Here is a 5,281-nt window from a genome sequence, read left to right as displayed (position 1 = left end):
GCCCGGTCCCGAGGGAAACGCTCCGCCCTCGGTCGATGACGTCAGGGCGCTTGCGTGGCTGCTGGGAGATGCAGTGCGTTCCCGGGCAGGGCTTGGCTCGTGACGTCACGCTGCGCCAGGTTACGTCAGGCGCAAGGGAAGTTTGGAGCTGTAGTTTGTTTTTTAACAAGTTGCTTGCTGCTCTAATGTCCTTTGGGGGTGTTGGGAGATGTTTATTCATTCATTATATTTACATACCGCTTATTTAGTTATTGCATTTGTATCCCACCGTATGGCAGGTTCAATGTGGCTTACATATTGCTAAAAAGGCAGTTACAAAATTTAGATTTGTAGAAATCTAGTACATAATACTAAAGTACAATAAACGCTTAGCTTGTTATATTAGCATATTGTGAGAGAGGTTAATATTATTGTTTTCCATTTCTGAATGGTGGTGTGGGATTAGGTAGATCCAGGGGGGAAGACTTCTTCAAAATTTGTGTTTTCAGTTTTTTTTTTAAATTGTAGGTAGTTTTCTGTGAGTTTCAGGTCTTTGGGTGGTGAGTTCCAAAGTAGTATGCCTATAAAGGAGAGGCTTAAGGTTTACAGTTTCATTTTACAGGTACTTTTTTATATTCAAATGGTGCTCTTGACAAATAGGAATCATCGCCCCCTGTCTCTGAACCCCCACTAGCGTAGAGGGCTCAGGACAGCAGTGCCGATTCGCATAGGTCATCTGCCACCAACCCTGGAGCCTGCTGTCAGCTGTGACCTGACCCCTTTTGATGTAATTTCTTGTTTCCCCAAAGGCAGGACGCAGCAGAGAGCAGCTCCAGGGTTGGCCGCCGCTATCCTGAGCCTTCTATGGAGAAATGTACATATAAAGGTATTGTACTGTGTACAATTTTGGAGACTCACCTTCAAAAAGATATAAACAGGATGGAGTCAATCCAGAGGACTGTCCCTAAAATGGTCAGTGGTCTTCGTCATAAAGTATATGGGAGCAGACTTCAAGATCTCAATATGTATACTTAGGAAGAAAGGCTGGAGATATGAAAGAGACCTCCATTAGGAGCCTGATTACAACATTACATAAGTATTGCCACACTGGGACAGACCAAAGGTCCATCAAGCCCAGCATCCTGTTTCCAACAGTGGCCAATCCAGGTCACAAATACCTGGCAAGATCCCAAAAAAGTACAAAACATTTTATACTGCTTATCCCAGAAATAGTAGATTTTCCCTAAGTCCAATTTAATAATGGTCTATGGACTTTTCCTTTAGGAAGCCATCCAAACCTTTTTGTAAACCTCGCTAAGCTAACCCACCTTTACCACATTCTCTGGCAATGAATTTCAGAGTTTAATTACATGTTGAGTGAAGAAAGATTTTCTCCGATTCGTTTTAAACTTACTACTTTGTAACTTCATCGCATGCCCCCTAGTCCTAGTATTTTTGGAAAGCGTAAACAATGTCCACCCGTTCAACTCCACTCACTATTTTATAGACCTCTATCATATCTCTCCTCAGCCGTCTTTTCTCCAAGCTGAAGAGCCCTAGACACTTCAGCCTTTCCTCATAGAGAAGTTGTCCCATTCCCTTTATCATTTTTGTCGCCCTTCTCTTAGTTTGTAAGTTTTTTGAATTTTTGTGATTTTTTTTTTGCTTGGTAAGTGCAGTTATTCATGAATTTTTTGTTTTTACATCAGGTACCCCCTGATGAAGCTTTCTTTGAAAGCGAAACCTGGATCCGAGTTGGGGTAGTAGAAGAAGATTTTGAAAATTATACACCGAACCTGTCAACGCAGATTTGTTCCTTGGCGACATGTAGGACTGATATACCACGAGTTGAATTCTATGGTATTATTGTTATTTTGTTGAATTTGACCATCATTTTTTGTGACTGTGGCCTTAAATGAATGAAGAATTGCAATGATAGAAAAAGGTGGCTATTTATGTGAGTTTCACTTGAGTCACACTGAGTTCTGAGCACCTTCACTGTGAAGTTTAATATGTTGTATTTATAGATATCCTGGGGGTTTTTAGGTTATGCATATTCATTGTGGAGATCTTGGAAACTTGACTGGCTAGGTGTGTCTGGAGGACTGGATTGAGAACCCCTGCATTAACATGTACTGAATTAATTTCTGCATATTCGTTATCATAGGTCATTGCCACTGTTGGACAGTCCCTTGGCTCGCCTATGGGTCATGTGCCTGGAGAAAGCTAGAGTACCCCACCCTCTACCCTTAGGCCCCTTTCCTCAATCCGGAGGCCTCCTTGCTCATGTTTATTGGGTTTCTGTCAGGTATTTGTGACCTGGCTTGGCCACTGTTTGGAAAACAGGACACTGGGCTAGATGGACCATTGGTTTGACCTCGTATGGCTGCTCTTACGTTCTTATGCTGGGAGTTGTAATTTCAGCCTCTTGAGTAAAATGATGCGTTAGCCTTGTTAATTCACTTTTAAAGAGAACAAATAGAAATAAAACACACAAAAAAATGAACATAAGATGGTACCTTTTTAAAATTGGAATAACAGTATAATTTTTTTGGCCAGCTTTCGAAGGCAATTCCTTCCGCACAGGTGACTGATAAATAAATTGAGTGGCCTTGGTGCGGGACCTAGAGTAATTGAGTGGCTAAAAATTGGTTGAATGGTAGGAGACAGAGGGTGGTGGTAAATGGAGCTTGCTCTGAAGAAAAGGAGGTCGTCAGTGGAGTACTGCAGGGATTGGTCCTGGGGCCGGCTCTTTTTAACGTCTTTGTGAGCGATATTGCGGTAAGGCTGTCTGGTAAGGTTTATCTCTTTGCGGATGATACTAAACTCTGCAACAGGGTGGACACCCTGGAGGGTGTGAATGACATGAGGAAGGACCTAGCGAAGCTAGAGGAATGGACCGATATTTGACAACTAAGGTTTAATCCCAAAAAATGCAGGGTTATGCACTTGGGTCGCAAGAATCAGAGAGAACTGTACAGTATAGGGGGTGTAGTGCTTCAGTGTGCGAAGGAAGAGCAGGACTTAGGGGTGATTGTCTGACGACCTTAAAGCTTTCAACCAGGTGGAAAAAGCGATGGCCAAAGCCAGAAGGATGCTTGGGTGCATAAAGAAAGGCATGACCAGCAGGAAAAAGGAGGTGATAGTGCCGTTGTATAAGTCTCTGGTGAGGCCTCATTTGGAGTACTGCGTGCTGTTCTGGATACCACACCTACAGAAAGATATAAACAGGATGGAGTCGGTCCAGAGGGCGGCTACGAAATTAGTAAGCGGTCTTGAATGCAAAAATTATAGGGACAGGCTTATGAACCTCAACATGTATACGCTGGAAGAGAGGAGACATGATAGAAACGTTTAAATATCTCAAGGGCATTTATGTACAGGAAGAGAGCCTTTTTCAAATGAAGGAGAGCTCTGGAATGAGGGGGCATATGACAAAGTTAAGAGGGAATAGGCTTAGGAGTAACCTAAGGAAGTACTATTTCACAGAAAGGATGGTGGAGGTGTGGAATGGCCTCCCAGTGGAGGTGGTGGAGTCAAGGACTGTTCCAGAATTTAAAAAGGCATGGGATAAGCATGTGGGATCGCTTAGTAACAGGAAGAATTAGGGGTTACAGAGGATGGGCAGACTGGATAGGTCATATGGCCTTTATCTGCCGTCATGTTTCTATATTTCTATGTTTCTTCTTGAGTTAAGCTGGGTGGAAATTCATTCATGTCAGATTCAGAAAGCTTTATTGGTAAGACCTTTTTCACATATTGCCAAAGTCGTATATTAGCGATTAAAATAAAAGTGAAAAGGATTACGAAAGGGTGATATTGGGATATAAATGGCTTCCTTTGGTCCATGGTGTTCTTTATTTGCAGAAATAGCTGAACATAATAAAGGTGGCCAGAGCATCTAATCGAATGAGAAACCAGCAGTCTCCACATTGCACTTGCTCAGATCTGATTCCACATAGCTGGAAAGGGTGTTTAAATACCCTTCCTTTTTAACATTTACAGACATGGTTATACCTCATTTCTCTAGGGCTTTTCGGAAAGCCACTCGAGTGCACCAAGGACTGGGTTGAGAAGCATCAAATTAAGGGGACGTTGTATTTTTTTTTTTTTGCTTTAGAACAGTGGTTTCCAACCCAATCCTCAGAGACCACCTGGCCAGTGGGGTTTTCAAGATATCCATAATGAATATGCAGGAGATGTATTAGCATGCACTTCCTCCATTGGATGCAAATACCTCTCATAAGTACATAAGTAATGCCATACTGGGAAAAGACCAAAGGTCCATCGAGCCCAGCATCCTGTCCACGACAGCGGCCAAACCAGGCCAAGGGCACCTGGCAAGCTTCGCAAACGTACAAACGTTCTATACATGTTATTCCTGGAATTGTGGATTTTTCCCAAGTCCATTTAGTAGTGGTTTATGGACTTGTCCTTTAGGAAACCGTCTAACCCCTTTTTAAACTCTGCTAAGCTAACCGCCTTCACCATGTTCTCCGGCAATGTATTCCAGAGTTTAATTACGCGTTGGGTGAAGAAACATTTTTTCCGATTTGTTTTAAATTTACTACACTGTAGTTTCATCGCATGCCTCCTAGTCCTAGTATTTTTGGAAAGCGTGAACAGACGCATATTCATTGTGGGAGTCCTGAAAACCTGTCCTCGAGCACCACAACCTGTCAGGTTTTCAAGATTTCCACAACGAAGAGGCATGAGATCGATTTGCATGTACTTTTTCCTTGTATGCAAATTGATCTCTTGCATATTCATTGTGGAAAATTGAGTTGTGGTCCTGCAGGACCATAGTGAACCCACCCCTGGGCAGGTGAGATCTGTGTTTACAGAACAAGGGAAAAGGTGTAGGGGGCAGGGTGGGAGTTAGTCTTGTCATTTGGAACAGGCTGAGTCACTTCTGATGTTACCCTGTTGTACTTCTGGGACTTGCAGTTCCTGGCTTTTCATAGCTGCAATAAGAGCATAACCGGGACTGATCTAGGTTTGCTTTCATTCACCTAGAGTTATCAGGGAATCCCCCATTCAAAAGAACAGGTCTCCGTTACTCTGGGATGCGCTGCCAGTGGTTCTGTAAGCAGCTGTCGCCAGATGTGCTCTGCTCTTGCAAAATAATTTAATTGGGAGGGGGTCTTAAGATGCCTCATGCACCACCACATCCCCAGCTGCAGACCTGAGACTGGTTGTGCCAAAATGTCCAGTGCAATTTCAGAAGGAAGATGATGAAAACGAGGTCCCACCTCGGCTACCATCACACTCCCACTGACACAGAAAAAAGTTAAGACACCTG

The sequence above is a fragment of the Microcaecilia unicolor genome, chromosome 3 (genome assembly GCF_901765095.1).
Source record: "Microcaecilia unicolor chromosome 3, aMicUni1.1, whole genome shotgun sequence".
Taxonomy (NCBI): domain Eukaryota; kingdom Metazoa; phylum Chordata; class Amphibia; order Gymnophiona; family Siphonopidae; genus Microcaecilia; species Microcaecilia unicolor.
This window is presented reverse-complemented; position numbering follows the sequence as displayed.